Below are 26,336 nucleotides of genomic sequence, written 5' to 3'. Positions count from 1 at the left end.
AAAGTTATGAGTAATTAAACTTTCCTTACTTGCAAGATTTAATAAAAATAGAAAAATTAAATAAATAAAAAACCAAAATAATAGTCTCAAGACCACAATTCTACTAGTGTATGTGCCAAATCCCGGTGTAACAAGTGTATGAGCATCTAGTAGATTATATAAAATTTCAAGTAATGTCTGAACATAATAGAAAGAATACAAATACAAAGAGAGACACTAGGTGCTGCGCAACGGCTAAGAAAAGGCATCTCACCACTAGGCCTCAGGATAACGGGGATACACACCGGTAGGACCGCCTAATACACCTATCTCAGATCCTGCAAAAAACATGTAGCAAGCATAGCATGAGTACGTAAACAACGTGTACCCAGTAAGTATCAAGCCTAATCTCGAAGAAGCAGTGACGAGAGGTCGACTTCGACACTCACTATGGGTCAATAATATTAAGAATAAGATTTTTAAATAAACATGGTTTATATGAATAGCAATAATTCCTTAACAAGGACAAATAAGTAATTCTTTCATAATTAATGAATTCCAATAAATCATTTACCTTCACAAGCCGCAATAAAATAAATATCAAAGCACCGAATAATTTTTTATTATTAAGCATGATTTCTGCCGAGGTCGTACGACCTGATCCAGAATAGTGTGTACACTACCGAGGGTCGAACGACACGAACCATAGATTTATTTATCTACTGCCGAGGCATTCAACCCGCTCTACAAGAAGAGGAGAATTCTTTATAAGCATTTGACTTAAACATTATTAATGATTTATATCCAAGGTAATACAAATTTCATTAACTACCTTTCAAAATTTCTCTAACAAGTTCTAATATAATTTAGGCATTTTAATTTAACAAGTATAGTGTAGAATTACAAGTAGTTTATGAATCGGGTCCTAAAACTATCCGAACAATAGCATAATAGTAGCTACGTACGGACTCTCGTCACCTAGTACGTACGTAATCCCCACAATTAGGAACAAATATTTATTTTCAACACTTATGGGGTAAATTGCCTCTTACAAGGTTAGACAAGAGACTTACCTTGTCTCAAAGCTATTTTTCTAATCGTAATTTTGCGTTAAAGCCTCAATTTGGTGCCGAAAAATCCGAAACTAGCCAAATGCCATATAGTTTAATCAATACATGCTCAATAATTCAAAATTAAATTATTAGATTAATTAACCAACCCAAATTGGTAAAATTTCTAAAATTAACCCCGGACCCACATGCCCGGATTCCGAAAATTTTTGAAGGAAATCGTCACCCATTACCTTAAAAACTCAAATATACAGCATCCCATTCCATAACCATTTTCGTGGTTAAAATCTCATTTTTATCAAAACCTAGGTTTTTCATCTAAACTCTTGATTTTCACAATTTATATGTTATAATCTACCCATAATCTATGTATTTAACTCACCATAGGTAGGATTAACTTACCTCCAAGTGTCTAGGTGAATACCCCTCTCAAGAAGCTCCAAAATCACCCAAGAATGGAGAAAAATGGGCTAAAATGGCCGAGCCCCGTTCTTTTAAACATTCTGCCCAGCAGGTCTTTCACATCTGCGAAGCCACCACCGCACATGCGGCTCCGCTTCTGTGAAAATATCCACACAGGTGTGGTCCTCCCCCAGCTGGCCAAACTACGCATCTGCGGCCTAAGGACTGCTTCTGAGAAGGCTCAACAGAAGATTGGTGCAATCTCGAATTCAAGTTACTGAGAAGGTTATAAGAAAATTAAATGGTTGTGTATGTCAAGTTTAAAATTTGCATCCTAGTGGTGCTTCAGATAAAGATCTTGTGAATATTTATTTTGTAATTCTTATACTTTATTTGTATGTACTTACAGTTTCCCTTCAAATTCTTTTTTAAAAATATTGCAGATTAATCAAGCAAAATGTTTACTTATGCAAGATCCGAACTACAAAAAATGTTTTAAATTTGATCATGTGTGGGATATGTTGAAGGATTTTGAGAAGTTTAAAGACGTTGATGCTGGAAGAAAAATAATTCGAAAGCAAGGCTCTTCTTATACATGATCGGAGTCTGAGACTCCTACTCTTGATTTACCTCTAGTATTGTCTCCTAACTTATCATCATTTTCACCAAATTTGAATGAGGATATTGCAGGTGATTCCACATCATCAGAACGACCTCGTAGGTGAAGTAAGAAAAAATAAAGAGAAAAATCGATGATGGTTTTTCATCTGCTATGAACATGGTCCAATCATAAAATAATCGACTTGTTGAGTTGTTGGCAAAGTCAAGTGCAAACAGGTAGCGAGATAGAGCTTTAAAACTAAAAGAATTTGAATAAGAAAATAAAATTTTATTGTCGAATTTAAATTCTATTGATGATCCAAATATTTGTGAATTTATTTGACAAAAACAAAAACATAAGGACAATCATTCGAGGACAAATGATCCCAAGGGGGAGATAATGTAATACCCCGTACATTCAGACTAGGTGTGGATATGTTAATAGGGTATTAATTTGATATTTTAGACATGTGAAGTCCTATCGGGATGAGTATAGGTGGAAATAGTCGTTTGGAATCAAGACGGAGAGTGAGGTGCATAAGCTCCGATAAAATCGACTAAGTTTATGGAATGTCTGTCTTTAAGCCTAATTTAATGACATTGTGTTAAGTATTGGACAAAACGCAAAACATGAAAGTTGTAGCTCTTTGAAATAGCTTTCCAACTATAGATTGTGGAGCCCGAACAGATTTCTGAGTAAAATGTTATTTGCGTTTTACTAGATAATGCATAGTATATGCGCCCAGGTGCGCGCCCAGATGATCCTGTGCGCGGCCGCGGCCATGTGGTAGTGCTACTGCCCTGTTGTGCGTCCAGGTGCGCAGTTGGGCCTTCAGGTATGCGGGAGCGCACCCAGGAGGTCATTTTAAATACCTACTTTGTCCCCCATACCCCAAAACATAAAAACTTGCTCTAGAAAGGGAAGCTCTCAAGAACCTAACTCCTCAAAGGTCCCTCCACTATCCAAGGTAAGTTTTAATGATGATTCTAAGTTGATTTCAATTCTCAAATACCTTATTCACATGGGTAAATCCCTCAAATCATTAGATATTCGATTGGGGCATCATTGTTGAGAGATGAAACCCTAGAATTCAAGAGGATTGAACTTCAAAAAGGTAATGTCTCCACCCTTTAATTGATTATACCATTGGACTAATGATTATAGACTCTCTGAAGTATACGTAGTCACAACAGGAATAAAGTATGCCGACTTGGTCAATCTGTCGACAATGACCCAAACTGCATCAAACTTCCGCAAGGTCCGCGTCAACCCAACTACAAAAGTCCATAGTGATGTGTTCCCATTTCCACTTTGGTATAGTTATCTGCTGAAGTAGGCCCCCTAGCCTCTGACGCTCATATTTAACTTGATGGCAATTTAGACACCTAGCTACATACTCAACTATGTCATTTTTCATTCATCGCCACCAATAATACTTCCTCAGGTCATGATACATCTTCGTAGTGCCCGGATGAATAGAATACCGAGAACTGTGTGCCTTCTCTAGGATCGTTTTCCTCAGTCCATCCATATTAGGAACACATAGATGATCCTGGAGTCGCAGAACACCATCCACGCCAATAGTAACTTCCTTGGCACCACCCCGCAGTATAGTTTCTCAAGAACCATTAAGTGTAGATCATCATACTAGCGAGCCTTGATCTGTTAAAATAATGAAGACCGGGCCATAACACATGCAAGAACTCGGATGGGCTCTGAAATATCCAGCCTCACAAGTCTATTAGCCAAGGACTGAATATCCAAAGCTAATGGCCTCTCCTCTGCTGAAATGAAAGCCTACCCATACTCTCCGCCTTTCTACTCAAGGCATCTGCAACCATATTTGCTTTGCCCGGATGATACAGGATAGTAATAGCATAATCTTTTAGTAACTCAATCCATATGCACTGTCTCAAATTTAGGTCCCTCTGCTTGAACAAATGCTGCAAACTATGATGATCAGTGTAAACTTCACAAGACACCCCACAAAGATAATGCCTCCAAATCTTAAGAGCGTGAACAATCGCAGCCAACTCCTAATCATGCACTGGATAATGCTTCTCGTAGGGCTTCAACTGACGTGAAGCATATACAATAACTAGCCATTCCTGCATTAATATACAACCCAAGCCAACACGTGAAGCGTCACAATACACTATATACATCCCTGAATCGGAAGGCAACACTAACACTGGTGTTGTAGTCAATGCTGTCTTGAGCTTCTGAAAGCTCACCTCACAATCATCGGACAATCGGAACGGAGCACCCTTCTAGGTTAATTTGGTCAAAGGTGTTGCAATAGATGAAAAACCTTCCATGAACTGATGATAATAACCTGCTAAACCAATAAAACTCCTGATCTCAGTCGCTGAAGTGGGACGATGCCAATTCTGAACTGCCTCAATCTTTTTGGGATCAACTTTAATGCACTTTCCCGATACAATATACCCCAAAAATGCTACAGACTCCAGCCAGAACTCATATTTGGAGAACTTAGCGTATAGATTTTGTTCCTGCAGCGTATGAAGCACCACTCTCATATGCTGCTCGTGCTCTTCCTTGTTGCGCGAGTAAATCAAAATATCATCAATGAAGACAATGACAAACGAATCAATATATGGTCTGAATACCAAGTTCATCAAATCCATAAATGTTGCCGGGGCGTTAGTTAAACCGAAGGACATCACCAGAAACTCATAATGACCATACCTAGTCTAGAAAGCAGTCTTCGGAACATCCGAATCCCGAATCCTCAACTGATAGTACCCCGACCTCAAGTCAATCTTAGAGAACACCCTAGCGCCCTGTAACTGCTCAAATAGATCATCAATACGTGGCAGCAGGTACTTATTCTTAATAATGACTTTGTTTAATTATCGATAATTGATACACAGGCTCATAGTTCCTTCCTTCTTCTTCACAAATAATACCGGTACACCCCAAGGCGATACACTCGGTCTGACGAACCCTTTGGCTAGTAACTCCTCAAGCTGTTCTTTCAATTCTTTCAATTCTTTTGGAGCCATGCGATACGGTAGGATAGATATAGGCTGGGTATCTGGAGCCAAGTCAATACAGAAATCAATATCACGATCAGGTGACATGCCTGGAAGATCTGAAGGAAATACATCGAAGAACTCCCGAACTACAGGCACTGAATCAATAGTCGGAGTCTCTGCAGTAGTATCCCGAATATAGGCTAGATAAGCTAAACAACCCTTCTCAACCATGTGTTGAGCCTTCATAAAAGAAATAACCTGATTAGATGCACTAATAGAAGAACCCTCCCACTCCAACCTAGGTAATTCTGGAATAGCCAAGGTAACAGTCTTAGGATGGCAATCTAGGATGGCATGATATGGAGATAACCAGTCTATGCCTAGGATGATTTCAAAGTCGGTCATCTCAAGCAGTAGAAGATCCGCTCTAGTTTCATAACCATAGAATGTAACAATACAGGATCGGTAGATCTGATTCACAACAACAGAATCGCCCACAGGAGTGAACACATAAATAGGAGTACTCAAGGACTCACGAGAAATACCCAGGAAATGAGCAAATAGAGATGACACATAGGAATATGTAGATCCTGGATAAAATAATATGGAGGCATCCTTACCGCAAATAGAAATAATACCTGTAATCACGGCATCTGAGGCATCTACATCTGGTATGGCCGGAAAAGCATAAAACCGAGCTGGAGCGCTAACTGGCTGGCCTCCGCCTAGCTGACCTCCACCTCTAGGATGGCCCCTACCCACCTGTCCTCCACCTCTTGGTGGTCAGACGACTGGTGGAGCAACTGGTACGGTAATCATAGGCTGCTGACCCTGCTGCACTGGTCTACCCCAAAGCCTGGGGCCAAATTTTCGCATGTGACTGGGATCCCTGCACTCGTAACAAATCTTAGGTAAGATGAGCTGCTGACTAAGAATCTGGCCCTGGTGACCTGAATACCCACTGGAATAACCCTAAATAGCCGGTGGGCGATAAGAACTCTCTGGTATAGCACTGAAATAAGGTCGCACTGGAGGACCATGAGAAGGCGGTGGTGCTGGATATGGGGGCCTGCTGGACTGCCCTCTCACGAACTGACCTCTGCCCCCAGACGGAGCACCTCTAAACTCTCCAAAATACCTAAATCGCTTATCTCTCATGACCTACTCTTGGCTATGCTGACGCACACCCTTAATCCTCCGGGCTATCTCCACGACTAGCTCATAATAAGTACTCATCTCAACCTCTCGAGCCATAGTGGCCTGAATGCCAGTATGTAAACCCGCAACAAACCTCTGCACTCTCTCCGCCTCAGTAGGGAGTATCATAAGTACATGGCAAGATAACTCAGAGAACCTTGCCTCATAATCGGTCACTGACATTTGACCCTGCTAGAGCTGCTCAAACTGAAACCGCAACTCTTCCCTCTAGGAGGGTAGAATATACTTCTCTAAGAAAATACGGATGAACCTGTCCCAAGTCATGGAAGGAGAATCTGCTGGTCTGCCAAGAAGATAAGACTTCCACCATCTACGGTCCCTGCCCTCTAGCTGAAAAGTAGCAAAGTCTACCCTATGAGACTCCAATATCCTCATGTTATGCAGTCTGTTCCTGCACCGATCAATAAAGTCTTGGGGATCCTCGTGTCGCTCACCCCCAAAGACATGAGGATGTAGTCTAGTCCATATGTCCAATAGTTTCTGCGGATCAGCGGCTGCAGCTGGCCTGGGCTCAGGTGTAGCTGCTGCCACTGGCTGGGCTCCACCCACGGGTAGTGCACCCTGAGTCTGATATACAGCAGTTGTCTGCCCACGAGCTTGTGCGGTAGGGGTCTGTGCTCCCCCGCCCGCTTGAGATATAGCTGGGTCTGCCGGAAATAAACCAGCCTGAGTCAGAGTGTCCATAAATCGTAGCATACGACCCATGACATCCTAGAATCCCGGTGCAGATTTGAAATCCACCGGAGTTGGCTCTGCCACAGGCACCTTGCCCTGTTCCTCAATGATGGGATCCTATGCTGGACCCACTGGCAGCCTAATTGGAACAGTCCTAGGACGTCCTCGTCCCCTACCACGAGCTGGAGCCCACCCTCGGCCTCTAACAACTGGGGAAGTAGCTCTTCCCTTGTCTGGAGCCTCGTTGGAGCGCGTTCTCACCATCTGTAAGAGAATAAGAGAAAGATATTTAGTACTACATCAATCGCACGATGGAATATGAAGAAAGGTAGTTTCCTAACACCATATAGCCTCTCGAAGATAAGTACAGACGTCTCTGTACCGATCCGCAAGACTCTATTAGGTCTGCTCAAAACTTGTGAGACCTACGTGAACCTAGTGCTCTGGTACCATGTTGTCACGACCCAATTTCACTTGTAGGTTGTGATGGCGCCCAACACTACATCTAGGCAAGCCAACTAGTAATTTAAACACATATTCAATCCTTTTAAAATCAACCGAATAATTAAGCTCTTCTTACTTGCAGGAATTTATGAAAAGATCTGGTAAATTAAAATAACCAAGAAAATAATTAAATCCAAAAATTCTACTAGTGTGTGTACCAAGACCTGGTGGCACAAGTGTATGAGTATCTAGTAGATTATACAAAAATTCAAATATTGTTTGAAATAAAATAGACAAAATAAGATTCAGGAAGAGGCACTGATTGCTGCAGAATGGCTCAAAAGGTCAACTCACCACTAAGCCACTGGATATCGTGGGTGCGCGCCGATAGGTTCAACTATAGCACCTGTCTCAGGTCCTGCACAAAAAGTGCAGCAAGTGTAGCATGAGTACATAAACAATGTGTACTCAGTAAGTATCAAGCCTAATCTCGAAGAGGTAGAGACGAGATGGTCGACTTTGACACTCACTAAGGGTCAATATTAATAAAATAAAATAAAAATAGAAATATTTAAATCAACATGATTCACAGAGTTAACAATAATTTTATTTAATCAATAGAAATAATTAAATTCCTTCAAATACAATAATTCCCAATCTATTAATTAAATTCACAAGCTGCAATTAAAATATCAAGGTATCGTGTAATTATTATTATTATTAGGCACGATTTCTGCCGAGGTCGTACGGCCCGATCCAGAGTGTCGTGTACACTGCCGAGGGACGTGCGGCGCGATCCATAGATGCATCTATACTGCTAAGGCGTTCGGCCCGCTCCACAAGAAAGGAGGACATTTTCTTATGTACCTCCGGAATGAGAGTTTATTCATTGATAGATTAATACGAGAGGATACACAATTTCTTTTAACATTTAAATAATTTATATAAAAAATTAAGTATATTAGATTTTCATCTTTTTCTATATTTCCCTAACAATTTACAATATATTTGAAATAATTTAATTAAATAACGAATATTATTTACACATATAATTCATGATTTGAGTCCTAAACTACCCGGATTTTAGCATAAATAGTAGCTACATACGGACTCTCGCCACCTCGTGCGTACGTAGCCCCCACATTTAGCTACAATTATTAATTTAAAACATGTATGGGATAAATTCCCCCTCACAAGATTATACAAGAGACTTACCTTGTCTCAAAGTCCACTTTTTCGATCAAATGTCGCGTAAAACCTCAATTCGATGCCAAAAAATCCAAAACTATCCAAAAGTTATATAAAGTAATTAATGCATGTTAAATAATTCGTAATTCATCTATTAAAAAAATTACCCTATCCAAAATGGTAAAATTCTTAAAATTCACCTCGGCCCACGTGCCCGGACTCCGGAAATTTTCGGAGAAAAACGTTACCCATAATCTCAAGAACTCAAATATATAATTTCTATCCAATTCCATAACCATTTTTATGGTTAAAATCTCATTTTTATAAATAAAAAAAAAACTAGGTTTTTCATCTAAACCCTTGATTTTCAAGATTTACCAGTTATAATTTATTCATAATCTATCTATTTAACTCAAGGTGTGTAGAATTAACTTAGCTTCCAATTGCTAGTTGAAATCCCCTCTCAAAAAGCTCTGAAATCGCCCAAACATAGAAGAAAATGGGCTCAAAATGACTGAGCCCCGATTTTTAATCCATTTTGCCCAGCAATGGTTTCGCACATGCGGAAGGTGTACCGCACCTACAGAAAAGACTCGCAGGTGTGAGTTTTTCCTCGCCTGCCAAGCCTCGCATCTACGCACATTTCTCACGCTTGCGCATTCGCAAGTGCGCCCAAAATTCCTGCCATTGCACGCAGGTGCGCCCAAAATTCCGCACCTGTGATGGCAGGCCTCCCCTTCTCTTTTTGTTTCTGCGAATAAAGCTCGCATCTGCGAGGGTCACACCTACGACTGTCCAAGTGCAGGTGCGAACGTACCAGAAGCAGAAAATTTCAGTTCTTCCTCCAAATTCCAAAATTGGTCTGAGCCTCATCTGGTTAACACTCAGGGGCCCCGCTCGAATATACCAATAAGTTTAAAATCATAAAACGGACTCGCTCGAACTCTCGGAGAGTGTAAAACAACATCAAATCTAAGAATCATACCCCAAACCAAATTGATTCAACTTAGAAATTTTAAATTCCTCACATTTACTCCGAACGCGCCGAAATATACTTATACTACTCGGAATGACACCAAATTATGTGTGCAAGTCTTAAATCACCATACGGAACTATTTCCAAACTCACAATTTCAAACGGACCTCGATTACTCCAAAACTTACTCCAAATCAAATTTAAAGAACTTTAAACCTTCAAATAGTTGATTTTCACTATCAAGCGCTAAAACGCTCCTGGGTTATCCAAAACCCGATTCGAACATACGCCCAAGTCCGAAATCATCATACGAACCTATTGGAATCGTCAAATTCTGATTCCGAGGTTGTTTTCTCAAAATGTTGACCGAAGTCAAACTTGACATTTTAAAGCCAAACTAAGGAACCAATTGTTCCGATTTTAACCCGATCACTTTCAAATTCTGAACCAACTATCTCCGCAACTCATAAATTAATAAAAGCACATAGGGAGAGTTTTATTTAGGGAAATGAGGTTCTAAAATTCAATATGACCGATTGGGTCATTACAAGTAGTGAAATGTGTTTTCCTAGGTTATCCTTTTAGGAAGAAAGGTTATAAGCTTTTAGATTTGACCTCCATGAAAATTCTGTCTCAAGGGATGTAGTATTTTATGAGGATATCTTTCCTTTTCACTCTGATAGTCTAGAAACACCTATTTTTCCTATTGAAACTACTTCACTTAAAGATTTAGATCAGCTTGTTCCTATTCCTAATTATTCTTGTCCTTTTCCTACTCCTACAAATCTTTCCACCTCTTCTTCTTCTTCCCCTAGTAAATCCACTACTCCTGTTGCACCTTCATTTAATACAAACACACCTTCACCTTTTCTTCCAACTCCTGCACCAATAGCTCTAAGGAGATCCATTAGAGAACACAACCAACGACCCTATCTGGCAAATTATATATGCAATGTTGTACATTTGACTTATCTAACATCTTCTTGTTTTGCAGCTCCCATTACTCCTAATATTTTACCTTTTTCAGCTCTTTCATCTACCAATCAAAGACTTTTACATTCTATATCAAATATTATTGAACCAACCAGTTACACTCAGCAGTTGTACATCCCAGTTAGTAGGAAGCCATGATCAAGGAATTTGAAGCCTTAGAGGCCAATCAAACATGGAGAGTAGTTGAATTACCTAAGGGGAAGAAACTTCTACCTTGTAAATGGATTTATAAGGTAAAGTACAGATCTAATGGGAGTATAGAATGTTTTAAAGACAGACTTGTTATTAGAGGAGCTATTCATAGAGAAGGAATAGACTTCACCGAGACATTCTCCCTAGTGGTTAAAATGACCACGGTTAGGTGTCTTCTCACAATTGCTATGTAACAGGATTGGAAATTGTTTCAACTAGATGTCAATAACGCACTTTTACATGGGGACCTACATGAGGAAGTCTATGTGATATTTTCAGCTAGTATGATTCCACCTAGTCCTAATCATGTTTGCAGATTGAAGAAATCATTATATGGTCTAAAGAAGGCTTCACGTCAGTGGTATGCAAGGCTCACTTGTGCACTCAATTTCAAGGGTTACTCTCACTCGCTTAATTATTACTCTCTATTTTATAAGAAAACAGATTCTGGTATTAATATTGTCGCAGTATATGTCGATGATATTCTTCTCATAAGGGATGATCCTATTGAACAAAACTCTCTCAAGTCTTTTCTTAACTCGAAATTCAGAATTAAAGATCTTGGTGAAGTAAATTATTTTCTTGGACTTGAAATTATCAGAGAAAAAGGTGAAATGATTGTAAGCCAGAAAAAGTTTACCTTAAAGCTCTTATCTGAATTTGAATGCTTTGATTTACGGTCGGCTTCTTCTCCACTCGATCCATCCTCAAAGCTTAGGGGAGATGTTGGTGAGCTTCTACCAGATCCAACTGTATATCACTGGTTACTAGGAAAGCTTAATTTTTTAACTAATACTCGGCCAAATCTTTCATTTGCCGTTCAACACCTCAGTCAGTAGATGTAGAGTCCCCGCGGACCTCATTTCGGTGCAGCCATTCATTCTCTCCGATATCTACTTTCTACTCCTGATATAGGACTCTTCCTGAACTCGGATCCTTCACTAAAATTATTGGCATTTTGTGACTCCGACTGGGCTACTTGCCCCGATTCACGCCGGTCAGTTAGTGGGTTCTACATCAGTCTCGGCAGTTCTCCCATTTCTTGGAAGTCCAAGAAATAATCTTTAATATCTCTTTCATCCGCTGAGGCCGAATATCGATCTATGAGGCGTATAGTAGCTGAAATTACTTGGCGTGTTCGGCTCCTTGCAGATTTATCAATTCTCTATTACTGTCTGTTTCCCTTCATTCCGATAGCCAAGCAGCAATCTACATAGCCAAAAATCCCATTTTTCACGAAAGGACTAAGCATGTGGATTTGGACGGCCATTTTATTTGACAACAGTTCTTGGCCGGCTTAATTTTACTCACTTTTGTTCCTTCTAAATCTCAAATCGCTGATGTCTTCACTAAGCCGCTCACTGGACCTCTTCATCACTCCATTCTTCCCAAGTCGGGTTGTGCTTCCTCACCCCTCCAAATTGAGGGGAGGAGGGGTGTTGGCACCGAAAATCCTAAAGAGACCCATTTACAGAAGATGGAAGGATTGGGCTCAGAGAGAGAAGAGAAGCTTATGCTATCAGACCAAATAAATGAAATGAAGCAAAGACACAAAGAACCAATCTCTAAGCCTCTCACCCGTATGAATGCACAAACCAATCAGAGCCCTCCATCACAAAATAAGAGATTTCATCTGGGACTTACATATGTTAATTTAAGTACAGATTTTTTCCACAATAGGAAGAAACCACAGCCTTCTAGAACCAGATTAGCTGGATAATAATATTGTAAATATATTTTTCATTTATTATTCTTTCATTAGTTTGTTAGGCTTAGCTGAATGAGAGAACAACACGTGGAGAAAATTAGTTATAGAGATTCTTCTCTTTGTTGTACATAACGGGATATTGTACAAATATAAAATTCATTCAATGAAAAGGAATTTTTTTTTACATATCTTCAAATTGAAACTGTAGACTGTTGGTCTTGATCTGTTGTAAAAGTAACTAATCTTTACTATTGATATGAAGTTTGAAGTGATAGTATATAAATTCCAAAGAAGTCTTCAGGATCTATAGGATGCAGTTCTGTATGAGAGAGCATCCATGATAATTATCTTGCGAGATACTTGACAGTCATGAAAAAAACTATATAATCTTAATTGTTAAAGAGATCTTATGTGGAGCTATCTTCTTTATTTTTTCTTTCCAGATATAATCATGCAGAAATTACACTATACAAAATTCAAATTTACGGAAGAACAAAAAGATTGAAGAACAGATACTGCTCTATCCCCAAAAATAAAGGCACTCCTTCTATTAGAGGAAATAAAAAATAATTTTCTTTTCATGGTTTTTTTCAATTCTTTTTACATATAAGACATAAGTTATACTGGATTTTTGCTAATATTTTGGCAATTAAATTTGTTGCTTGTACTCATATATAAGAGGCGTTCTTTTTGGAAAAAAAAAAAGAGTAAAATACGAAGCAATCAAGGTAAAAAGAAGCATCTCTTACCTTGAATATATATTGAGAGATTGAGAAAAGTTGATGCATGTAAAGCGTAATTTATCTATCATCACTTCATAAGAGGAACGAATGGAAGTAGAAGCACATTATCAAAAAGTTCTGGAAAATGATTAAAAGTTTTTTGAATTACATTTCAGACGGGCTTTTCATATTTCCATTATTAGTTATTTGACTAAAACTGGAGCCTTTTGTTGACCGAGAAGAATTGAACCCTTAGTTGCTGTGAAGGTAGGTGTTGGTTGCAGATATTTAAACTATAAATCTCTCTTCCACTTCTGATTTAAGATAAAAGTATATATTTTTAGCCATGATCATCGCATCTTTAATGTGCAATCATTATTTTGCAATATTCTTGAAACGTTTTATTAGAAACGTTTCAGGAGAACCAATGAATGCTAATTTGAAACCATTCTTTGTCGTAATTGTCGCACCTCTTTTTTCCCACGCGATGGTATTACGAGGTTGAGTTAGAAGAGTTTTTCCAATTGAAGTGACGTTTTGAAAAGTGATAATGTATTATTTTGAGTCGCCACTTGGAATTGAATTTTGGTGTTTCAAGTCACCTTTTATTTGAATTCCTCATCAATGAAAGGTTTGACTCCTAATTTATGGTCTACGAAAACAGAAGATTGAGTAAGAAATTCTGTTGACCGAGGGGAAGGTGTAAGGCATTCCTCGAGTCCCGTGGTTCTAACACGGTCGCTTTTATTGACTAATATCCGGCTTAACAATTCTTGACTATTCTTGTATTTTATTGATTATGATTTTTCTATTATCACTTAATTAATTATTATATTTTATTAATTGTTTTGACCTAGATGCGGTATGTACACAAGAGACTTCTTTGAAATTGAATGTTAAACCAAGGTACGGAATGTACACAAGATCAAAACATAATTATTTTGAATTTAAAGGTATCAAGACACGGGAATGCGCATATGATCCTTTTATTACTTAAGCATATTAATCCAAAGTTTGGGTACGAACACATAGGCTAAATAGTTTTTTTTTTAAAAAAGAAAATCATCTCACATTCTATTTGAAAATAATCCAATGCACCAAAAGTACATTATATAATTCTAATTAAAATTAAACTCTAAAAGAAAATAATTGCGCAAATATATTCACATCAGACAAAGTATAGAAAGATAAAATTTATTACTTTAAACAAACATAAAATTAGTAACTAGGTAAACATTCAAATGCTTCGATAAATGGGCTAACAACTCAAACTCTTACTAACTGCACTGCATATTAAAGTTAGAATAATGAAAGTTATCTCATCTAATTTATTATCACAAATTAAACTCAAAATAACTTAGACAGATAACATCAAACATAAATTATCTAATAACGATAACGACTTAAAAATGTTACCCCAAAGACTCATCAGATTAAAATGGAGATGACATGATAACATACTCAAAATTAATATCTTCACCAAATTAACATTAAATATTGAGAAACTTAAAAGTTACATACTTGCTCATGGAATAATTTAAAATACTAGCAAAATGAAAAACTGACCTTTTGTAGAAATCTAACAAAGAGAAATCTGATACTCTATCGGAATATCGAACCAAGACGGAGATCACAACGGAATCACTAACCGAAAACCTCAAATTCGATCTCAAGCATCCTTTATTTCAAAACCAAGTTTACTAAGAGAGATAGTGAAGAAATCTTTTGTGAGAAAATCAGTATGTGTTCGTGTATGAAAATCTGAGTCTTCTTAATTAGACTAGAATCAATATTTTCTCCTTTCTTTGAAACAAATTCTAGCCCCCTAATCTAATGTGTATGACCAATATATATAGAAGGTGTGTGAAGAGCAATGAATGGAGGAGTGGGCAACAAGACGTGAGGGACGGGGGTGATCGTGTATGTGTGCAATGTGAGTTGAGTGACGTGAAAGGTGGGGAAGTTAGGGAGAATGAGATTAAGATGAGGTATATTAGAGAGTTAGTTGTGGATAGAAATGTATTTCTTTTAGATTTTCTGTTCTTATTCCTTTTGAAAGCAAAAGTCAAGACTAGTTAATCAAAAGTTTAAAAAAACTATTTATACTGGAATCAAATATCTCTACAAGAAACTACTCGAATAATTACCATTACTAAGGCCTACACTACTAAAAGATATGTACTTATTTTTCTTTTATAAAATAAAGCAAAATACCTAAATAATAATATTAACTAACTATTTTAGAGTATAGAAAATATTAAATATTTAGACTACAACTTAAACTGACATATATATATATATATATATATATATATATATATATATATATATATACACACACACACACACATATTCCAATCCATTCCAAAAAGAATCTCCACTTTAGAGACAAAAGGACGTTAAAAATAATATCTAAGTCTAAAGACAAAAATATTATAAAGAGATATGCCTTATAATTTTATTATCGCATTAAAAAATATGGCAATATCTTTCTTAGTCTTCATCCTCCTATGGAATGAGCACAACAAGGTGCTAATACCACCATTGAGAAGAAAAAAAAAAACTAATCAAGATGTGCCAAAATATAAGTTACATAATACATACTAATTTTTGTTCATACAAGTTACATGGTATCTCTTATAATAAATCTATCAAGATCCGGAGGAATTTTCGTTGGTGATGGCGGAAAAGTAGCTTGGTCATCGCCACTTCCGGGCGAAGCAACATCCTCCGCAAGTTTAGCTAGCATTTTTTCGTAAGCTTCGTCTTCATTTGGTTGTGATTCAGCAAGTCCAAAATTTCTTCTTTCCGACCGGATCCAATCTCTGAAAAGTACTAATTTTTCCAAACTCTCCCTCATTGACGCTCTATAATCACCGAGTTGAAGTCTTGCTTGACTGAAAGCGCTCTCTGATGCCACTGTTGAAGCTTGAATAGTTAAAATATCTCGGGCCATCCTTGAAAGAACCGGAAAGTATTTTTCTTTGTCCTTCCACTATTCCAAAAGATTAAAGGAACCGTCGGGATTCACTTCCTCAATTCCCTGCGACAAATAAACTTCAAGCTCATTTAGTTGTGAAAAATCACTACTACTAGAACCTTGACAACCCCTAAACCCCGCCCAAGCACTAAGTGCTCTTACTCCCGCAGTTCTTTTAGATGATTGAGAATCAGAAGAAAAATGAGTTGGAACATTTGGTCTAGCATGATTTAATGCAACTTGATAAGTATTAAAAATAGTTTGAGCATTTATTCTAATTGAGGCTATTATTTCCGGAAGTTGAGACAATTCCTCATCTTTAAGTGCTAAATCATTATAAACAGTTTCATACCAAAAATGAGGACCTCCTAATTTCATACAAGGATTTAACAAAGCAGAAACATCATAAATAGGGGGAATAGGAAAAAAATATTTTTTAAACTTTTTTCTCATAGAATCAATAGCAAGTTTATAAATTTTTCCACCCTCTGAAAAATGAGCAAACAAATTTGCAAGTTCTGCAATATAAACTAAACAGTTAGAAATAGTAGGATAATATTGCCCAGAAAATTTATTTGTAGCAATATGAAATTTTTCTAAAAAATCTACAAGCATTTTAACATTAGCCCAATCTCCATTTGTAAGGTTCTCATCATCATCACTTACATGTGCATTAAATGTTGAGTTTATGCGGTTTCTATATTCATATGCAACAACCAAACTTTCATACATGTAATTCCATCTAGTTGGACCAGGTTTTGGAACCTTTCTTTCTCTTAGGCCAAATTCATTGCATCTTTTAAAAAATTCTCTAAGTCTACTTCTACGGTTTGAATAAAAAATCTAGTTAAGAGTCATTTTAACCTTTTCAATTTCAATATTTAAAATTCTCATACCATCACCCACAATTAAATGGTAAATATGACAAATACATCTAACATGAAAAATATCACTAAATGTAGGATTTAGCGTAGTGGTAAGCAAGGTTATAGCATTTGTGTTACTAGTAGCATTATCCATTGAAATTGACATTATTTTATCACTAATGCAAAAATATCTACAAATACCTATAACTGTGCTAGCAATAAACTGCCATGTGTGACGTGAATTAATTATTCTATAAGAAATAATGCGCTTTTGCATTATCCAATCCTCATCAATCCAATGACTGGTAACAGTAAGGTAATCACAGTCGTTACCACTTCTACCAATATCAGTTGTAATAGCAACACGATAATTTATATGAGTAAATAAATAGCGCAAATATTGTTCATATTCATGTTTATATTTATAAATATCGCTCTTTACGGTTGTGCGAGGAAAACCTTTATAAGTAGGATTAAAAAAATTTCTAATATAATGCACAAAGTTAGGATCAGAAGGAAAACTATAGGGTAAACACATAACAGTTATCATTTTTGCCAATTCTTCCAGATCTTTTTTTGGATCATAATATAAAATACCACCGGTAACAGTGTTAATTCCCGGTTGAAATTGATTTGAACCGGTACTAGGGTCAACCTGACTAGGAGTAGGTAGACTTTTCCCCTCGGCCAAAGCTTTCAGACGAAGATATCTCACTCTATCTTGAGGGTGTTTCATTATGTGTCTAGCCAAAGTTCTCCCCCCCCCCACGATCCAAAATATTTAAAAACTAACTCCATGCCACAAGTTTTATACTTAACCTTATTTTTTGGAATTAGTTGAGTAAAAAATGGCCAAACGGGAGATGTTTTCGTCCGTTTGCTAGGTTGTCTAGAAAAAGTAGGGGTAGTAACAGGAGTATCAAATGGGGCATCATTTGGATTAGCAGGGTTATCACTAGTTGGGTTAACATCAGGAGCAGGACTAGTTGGTGTATCATCATCCGATTGAGTTTCATCAAAATTTTTCCTCGTCATCATTTTCATCAATAGTTGGATTAGAATAAAGAGCATTCATTAATTCATGGTCTAATTGTTCACCAGCTCTAATATTATGGCAAAATTGACTTTCAGTAAAATGTAATAAACTATTATGGCTATCAAGAATAGCAGGTGTAGGACGTATATGGAGTTTGGTTCGGGGAGCCCGGGGCAGTGGAGGAGGAACAGATTGAGTACTAGATTCGTCACTCTTGGATTTTTCCTTATTTTTACCAATTTTTTTTTTTAAGGAAGCCATCTTAATTAATAAAGTAATAGAAAATAAATAAAACAAACAAAATTATAATATTAAAACTTAAGAGTTGGAACGAGTTTACCGAATTGACTAACAACTTGTTGAAAATTGATTATCGTTGAAGACTTCAATTCACCAACTTCACAATTGTTCCACAAATTGTAACAATAAAGTAAGCAATAGTAGCAATTATAGAAGAAAATTATAGAGAGATTATGATAGATTGATGATTTTGTAAGAAAAAAATAAAAGAATGATGGGGTATTTATAGTTAAAAATAGGGGGGGGAGGGGAGGGAGGGTTAAATGGCTATTTTATAAAGTGGGTGGGTGGGGGGGGGGGGGGGGATCGGGACCTGGCGGTCTAAATGGTCGCGAGCCTGGCGGGCCCAAAGCATAGGACCGGCCAACAAGACCGGCCCATGCCCACTAAAACCGGGCCAAACGGTCCTGACCCGTTTAGCCCGCGGTCCCGGGCCTGGACCGGCCCACTTGCCACCCTTAGGAGCCGGTTATGGAACTTTGGAGCGAGGTAAGTCTCCTTTCTAACCTTGTAAGAGGGAATTTACCCCATAGGTGAAATAAATCAATATGTGCTCCTATTGGTGGGGGCTACGTATGCACGAGATGACGAGAGTCCATACATAGCTACTATTATGCTTAAGTTCGGGTAGTCTAGGACCCAAAAGCATGCTCTACTTGTAATATTTGCAATCTTGTTGTCAATTTAACATGCTTAAATCATATCGAACTTGGTAAACAAATTTTTCTAAAAAGTTAAACATCATTTCTTGACTGTTAAAAGATAAATTGCCATTTCCTTGGATAATTCCCCCTTGATGAATTCTCGATTGACTGTTTGAATGTGGTTATCTTTGTGGAACAGGCCGAACGCCTCGGCAGATTAAATAGATCCATCTATGGTTCGCGTCATTCGACCTTTTGGGAGTGCACAATTTAAATATTTGTTGGATCGGGTCGTACGACCTCGGCATGATTTGCGCATGCTCGTATTGCTTTCCTTGAAATTTATAAATAATGATATTGCCTCCCCGGTCTGAGATAAATTGATAAATGATGAAATGTGAATTTGGAAACCTCTTATTATCAAATGAATTGTTTACTTGATTCATGATTTTCTTGAGTTTACTGCCGTTTTTAATAAATCCACGACCAATCATATTATTGATGGCCACAGTAAGTGTCGGAGTCAACCTCTCGTCACTACTTTTTAGAGGTTAGGCGGGTTACTTACTGGGTATGCATTTATTTACGTACTCATACTATACTTGCTGCACGTTTTGTGCAGGTACATATATGACTAGTGGCTTTGTGGGCGCAAAGGCACGGTTATTACGGGGAATTAGGTGAGCTACATCTTATGTACGACCCGCAGCCAGCAGAGTCTCCTTCAGAGTATTGTATTTTTCTTTCCTGACCAAATTTGTATTTCGGACAGTTATTGTATTTTATTTTAAATTCCTAGAAAATGCTCATGCACTTGTGACACCAGGTTCTGGGATGATTATGGGATGTTTAGTATTGAAATTGGAAAATATTGTTATTTATTCTGTAAATTCATCATTTACTAGATAAATTGAAGTAAATTTACGATTTCAAAAATATTAAAATGAGAATTTAAGTAACTATTTAGTGTTGGCTTGCCTGACAGTGGTGTCTGGTGCCATCATGACCTTTAACGGGTTTTGGGTCGTGACAGTCATTGCCGTCTAATTGAACGAGGTCGAGGTCTTCTATTGTCGATCTCGCGGCTTCAACCGTATTGGGGTCTTTGATGACGTCCTCGTTCGACCTCGACCCTGTTAATAGCTATGCCTCTTTTTCTTTGTCCTTCATTTGTTGAGTGACCGTACAGTTTAGAGCGATGCGGTAGCATTCCCGGGATGTGCGTTGTTCCCCTCGTATACTGAATATTCCCCATGGAGTTAGGAATTTGATGACTTGGTACAAGCTGGAGGGGATGGCTCTCATGGTGTGTATCCATGGTCGCCCTATTATGGCATTGTATGATGTGTCTTGGTTTAGGATATGGAATGTAGTTTCCAGAGTGACGCTACTGGCTAGGACAGGAAGTGTGATCTCGCCGGATGTTCGCTCAACTGCATTGTTAAAACTCGTTAGCGTGATGCAGCGCGGTACTATCTTATCCTCGAGTTTTATTTGTGCAAGTACTCGAGGGTGGATAATGCACACGCCGCTTCCATCGTCTACCATAATGCATCTCACATCGATATCAAAAATTTGTAAAGTAATAGCAAGGTCGTCATAGTGAGGGAAATCCAAACCGTTGGTAACCGACTTGTCGAAGATGATACTTTCTTTGAGTTCATCATACTGTTCGTGGGTGATTGACCGTTTGAGCTTGTGGGTTGTGGTGAATTTCACTATAACAACCCGACTGTTCGTTTTGAGCTCTAGCATGTCGTTTGGCAGTTTGAGGCCCTGAGCAACTTCACTTCAGGTATTACGACATGTACGCGTGATCGAAATTTAATTTTGAGAAGTTCAGAGTTGATTTGGAAAGAAAGATTCTCATTTAGGAAGCTTTAAGTTGGAAAGAGTGACTAAGGTGTGATTTTTGAGTAAATGACCTCAGAATCGGGATTTGAAGGTTCCAACAGGTTCGTATGATGATTTTGGACTTGGGTGTATGTCTGGGTCGAATTTTGGATGACCCGGGAACGTTTCGGCACCTATTATTATTAACAAGAGAATTATTTACCTGCCTCATGTTATTGTGTTTACCGTTGCCTCATAAAATCCATAATTCATCATATCATTGGTATATTAATTATAGCCCATAGTAAGTGTCTGAGTCGACCCCTCGTCACTACTTCTTCGAGGTTAGGCGGAATACTTACTGGGTACGCGTTGATTTATGTACTCATGCTACACTTGTTGTACATTTTGTGTAGGTACACATATGTTTAGCGGCCTTATGGGCGCAGAAGTGCGATTATGGCGGGGACTTAGATGAGTTGCATTCTATACGATGCTTCGTAGCCCACAGAGTCTCCTTCGGAGTATTTGTATTTTCTTTTCTATCCAAATTTATATTCCAGACAGTTATTGTATTTTATTTTATTCCCTAGTAAATGCTCATGCTCTTGTGACACCAGATTCTGGGATGATTATGGGATTATTCAGTATTGAAATTTGCGAAAAACATTATTATTTACTCTGTGAAGTTCATCATTTATTATTTAATTGATGGAAATTTACGATTTTAGAAATATTAAAATGAGAATTTACTAATTATTGGTATTGGTTTGCCTGACAGTGGTGTCCGGCGCCATCACGACCTTTCAAGGATTTTGGGTTGTGACAACATGGTATTAGAGCACTAGGTTTACTTAGGTCTCACGAGTCATGAGTGAGTCTAGTAGAGTCTTGCGGATTGATACGGAGACGTCTGTACTTATCTTCGAAAGGCTACAGGGCTGTTAGGAGCACTCTCATTCTTGATTCCTCATCATGTGATTTGATTCCTTTGAGGCATATGCCTTCGTTTCTTTCCCATTCAATCTTATGCGACGTGAAGCGCTGATTATAAATCGAGAAGTGAGGAATTTTAGTGGTACTACAGATGTGGTGCGGGATATTTCTCCCTGTGTAGTTGATTGGGCTATTGTCGTCGCCTTATGGGAGGATATTCTATCATTTTAGCTCAGTAGTTGTACTTCTGAGAGCTTTGAGGCTATACACAAGTTGCTATGATGCTCATGAGTTGTTATCGCACAGTATTGATGTGATGGTAGGATGCTTGCCTATGTATCGGGGCAGTGAATGATTTGTAAAGAGGTTTACTCAGTGTATGATTCAGAGATTCGGTATTTTACTTCCGACAGAGGAAAGGCAATCGAACTAAGAATGTTCAAACTTGGGTTGATGGAGTAGCGGGACTCGATATTTTTGAGCATGGTGGAATCTTCGCCTGTGATGTGGCATCATCGTCATTGATTGGTTATAATGTGTTAAGTTCGTCGGTGTTATGGTTTCCTTAAATTCTCCTTGGGGCAGAGTATTATAAATGGTGCCGAGAAAGCAGCTGTCAGAGGTCGCAGTGTGCAGAGGTTCAGGATCGAATCGACATTCCTGGTATTGATGGCTCGAGAAAGAAGATTTCCAGAAAGGTTTAAAGTTGGTAGCGATTTATCGGTTCAAGTGCTACAGAGGTAGATATTGATTTAATGCAACAACTGGGCAGCGAAGGATGAGGAAGGACATGTAGAAGGTGCCTTGCGGTGGATAAACTTATAGAAGGCCAAGTGTGAGAAATAGGAGTCAGGTAGTTACTTAAAGAAATGAGTTTGACCAAAGTGGGAGAGTGGCAGAGTAGCATGTAGGTTCTGTGATAGGATAGCTACATGCCTTGAGGAAAGTTTAGAGTGATTTGGGATTCATGGTGGACAATGACTAGGTCTACGGGCTTAATTTGGAATATTGGCTGCTATATTGAGGAAGATTGGGTGTGACAGGAAGGAGTTGCTTGATATGAAGAAGGACACAACATGACTTTGGATTGGAATGCATTGCTGCACCTTTAGTTGATGTCCATGAGGAGTGAACGGACTTGTACAGCTGGTGAATGAGCATGGGCTCATGATAGTTTATTGGCTTCGTGGTAATTGCACTCGGTGCAGCGTTGTTGGAGGATGTCGGCACGGAATTTCCACATGTGGGTTATCTCTTATGAGCAGGTTAGCGGTCGCATGGTGTTGATGAAGTTTCTGCGAAGAATTCTACTGGCTACCCAGTAAGAGATTGAATATGTAAATGTAGCTAGTGGTTCAGAATGTTCATTAAAGGTCAATAGAAGGATTTTGAGGAATTTGGCGGTTTGATTGTGCAAGATCATGTCAATAGGATATAAGAAACATTGGTGGGTTCCAAGGTTATGCAATGGTAGCTTCAGGCTAAGTGGGAGAGCCCCACCGTCTATGATTGGATTGTGTAATTGTCAACTAGTGCGATTTTTGGTTATCAGTGTATTGATGGGTCGCTATGACTAAGGGAAGAGAACATCAGCAGTAATTTGAGCAAAGGATTTGAGGAATGTGTGCTATATTTGGCCTTATCGATTCGTGTTCAGGTTTAGGGAAAACTTAGAGTCTAGGCTTCGTATGGAAGTGGTATATAAGAAAAATGATTCAGCCGGGTGCTTCTTTGAGAGGGCGTTCATGTGCTAGTGGAGCCTTGGAGTTCGATTATGTTTGGGACCAAGTCAGAGTGGGCGACTCTCAACAATGGTCCTATTACGTTCAAAATTTAGGTGCGGTGCCTAAGGATTTCGAGCTAGTAATATGGTTAAGGATTGAGCTTTTGCAGTGGATTATGAAAAGTGGCTTGGAGTGTCTATGTTATCTTCAGTATGTGGTGTATCAATGGAAGAATGGGAGAAAATAACTTCGGAATCGTAAAGGAAATATCAGAATGGTTGTACCAGTAGAAGATGCGGATGTGTGCACAAGGATGGTGTGAGATGGTTCGTGGGTTTTGGGGACAATGTGGTCTTGTGAAATAGGATCACTCAGGACGAGTGCGGATTGAGTTCGCCATGTTTGAATGGAGCTATTATTATTCCTAAGGAAAGTCTAGGGTAAATTAGAAAGAGTCAGGTCGGTTAGCAATGGTTGAATAGGCATAATGATGGCGATGATCAGCTCCTTCAGTGTGTTGGGATATTCATGTGATTTGTGACGGTACGTGCAAGGTTTGACGGTCACCGTAAGTGATCTTATTTGGAGGCTTTCGAGTATTATAGCTTGTTATGTGCAGATAGATCCCGGAAGGGTTATGGTAGTTTAAACCACTACTTGAGGTTGGTATTTTCTGCGGATATGAGGATTCAGTCGCTTGTTGCGATGGTTCTCTTGGAATGAGTTAAGTAAAAGGTTTATATGTGATGAAGTGTTTACCCTATTAGTAGTTCGGAAGTTAAGATGAAATTCTTGTACTCTTGCGCATTGGCATGATTAAGTGCAGTGACCGACATGGGATTCGGAAGTTGAGGATCAAGGTTGCAGTTTGTTGTCGACAAGAATGTCAAGAGCTTGGATGAGCGGGAAAGGATTCAGATGGTTAGAGTCAGCCGGTATTGTCTTTGGCGTCACCTACGATCGGTATCTGGTATGGGAGGCTTTGCATATTGATTGCGGATTCTTGATTGCTTTACAGCGTTTGTGTGGCCGGTGGCATGGATGTGCAGACTCGTTGTCTGGTGCGAAAGGTCCTGGGAACATGTCCCACAGGAAGATTGTATAAGTGTGATATGTAGTCACTTGATTGATTGAAGATTTAAAACCATGTGTGGAGATTTTTAGTACTATCGCTAATGTGAGAATTTATGCCTGAAGGACGCTAGGTTCATTTGGTTGTGGACTGTGGAGGTTTGTTTCGGATATGATGGTTGTTCTTGTGTGTTATGGGAAAAGGGTTATTATGAACCCTTGAAAGGTTATTAGACTAGTACGGTGCGATCAGAATCGGCTTGAGGTCCATAAAAGGATTTAAATGTGAATATGGGCTCTATTTCAGGCTGGATGTGTTCATTTCAGCATAGTGCTCCTTATGGAGGAGTATTTGGAGGTTGGATGTCGTTTCGTCGTCGGCTATTTCATGTAATTCTATATGGTGCCGTGTATGTTGTGAAACAGCTTGATAAATTTCACATGTGCTGAGGTTCCGCATAGCGATGATATTATGTGAGCAGGATGGCTCTCGAGATTCAGATCATATATCGCACCTTAGTTGTGCTTGGGTTTTGTAGCGAATGGCGATGTCTGTCTCCCCAGGGATGGTATTATGCACTTAGCGTGCTTATGGCTGATATTCGGGTATTTTGTAATAATGAGCATTCTAGCTCGATAAGTATCTCCTTATATAGATTTTATGTGTGGATCAGGTGGAACGCCACCACAGGCATGTTGTTTGGCTTGAGTTGCGCGCCGCAATAGTGTGATGTTGAGTACAGTCCCTTATATCTATTTTCGTGTGTTTTGTTTTCCATTTTCTGAGGAAGGTTCGTAACACCTTTTCGGTTGTCTAGTTAGTTACGTGGGTTGAGTAATCCTTTCCAGAGTTCGTTTTCTTTATGTATCACATTCGAGTTGGTAGTTTGTTGGCACATCGTGGCATCACATGAAACCTTTGATCGTGTCTGGGGTGGCTTGTTGCTTGAGCAGCTTATACTGGTAGAGACGAGATTATTGGATCTGGGATCAGTGCGATCGGATTATATGCAGTATATTAAAGAGCAAATACCATTATTTGGTTCATAATGAGGTGATGATTCTAGTCAAGAGGGGAGATTCAATGGTTTGTTGACTCGGCAGTTGGTTATGAATTTCTATACGTCTCTTCCGTCGTGGCGGTATTGCCAGAGTTGAGACAAGACTTATATACATCATGAGGTGTATTGTGAGCATCGGATTAGTGAGATTTAGGCTATTGATATCAGAGGATGTTATTGGTCATGTAAGTTATGCAGTGCGTAGTGTGGATCCGGCAAAGGTATGCAATCATGTATTGGTGTATCGTATAGAGATTGATATGGTGTTCGTATGATGGAAGCAGGCCTGGCAGAGAAATCCGGATGTTGGAATTGGGCTTTAAGGCCTAATGGGCTAAGTAAAAGGGAAAATCTTCAGATTAGCTCGAGCTAATGTACTCAACTGAGTTGTGATAGCACGGGTGGGTGCACGGGGGGTGTTAACCAGTGATTTCGGACAACTCCAGAACAGTTCTTAGCACGTTCGAGGACGAACATATGTTTAAGTGGGAGAGAATGTAACGACTCGACCGGTTATTTTGAGCTCTAGCACGTTGTTCCGTAGTTTGAGTCCCTGGGAAGCTTCACTTCAGGTATTACGACTTGTACGCGTGGTCAGAATTTAATTTCAAGAAGTTCGGAGTTGATTTGGAAAGAAATATTCTCATTTCGGAAGCTTTAAGTTGGAAAGAGTGACTAAGGTGTGATGTTTGAGTAAATAACCTCGGAATCGAGATTT

General features: G+C 38.7%; 1 long non-coding RNA gene and 1 pseudogene across 1 annotated transcript; one reads left to right on the top strand and one right to left on the bottom strand.

Annotated features, from left to right (window-relative positions):
* Positions 1-130: 130 nt before the first annotated feature.
* On the bottom strand, positions 131-12,263 carry LOC107787305 (uncharacterized). The gene is made up of 4 exons (XR_001648364.2): positions 11,378-12,263; positions 7,743-7,806; positions 5,690-7,208; positions 131-317 (listed from the first exon to the last, which is right to left on the bottom strand). It is a non-coding gene; the product is annotated as an uncharacterized LOC107787305 (long non-coding RNA).
* On the top strand, positions 773-2,143 carry LOC107787304 (uncharacterized; annotated as a pseudogene).
* Positions 12,264-26,336: the final 14,073 nt, after the last annotated feature.

The sequence above is a fragment of the Nicotiana tabacum genome, chromosome 17, assembly GCF_000715075.1.
Source record: "Nicotiana tabacum cultivar K326 chromosome 17, ASM71507v2, whole genome shotgun sequence".
Lineage (NCBI taxonomy): Eukaryota > Viridiplantae > Streptophyta > Magnoliopsida > Solanales > Solanaceae > Nicotiana > Nicotiana tabacum.
The sequence above is the reverse complement of the archived record's forward strand: the minus strand, read 5'-3'. Positions and strand labels throughout refer to the sequence as shown.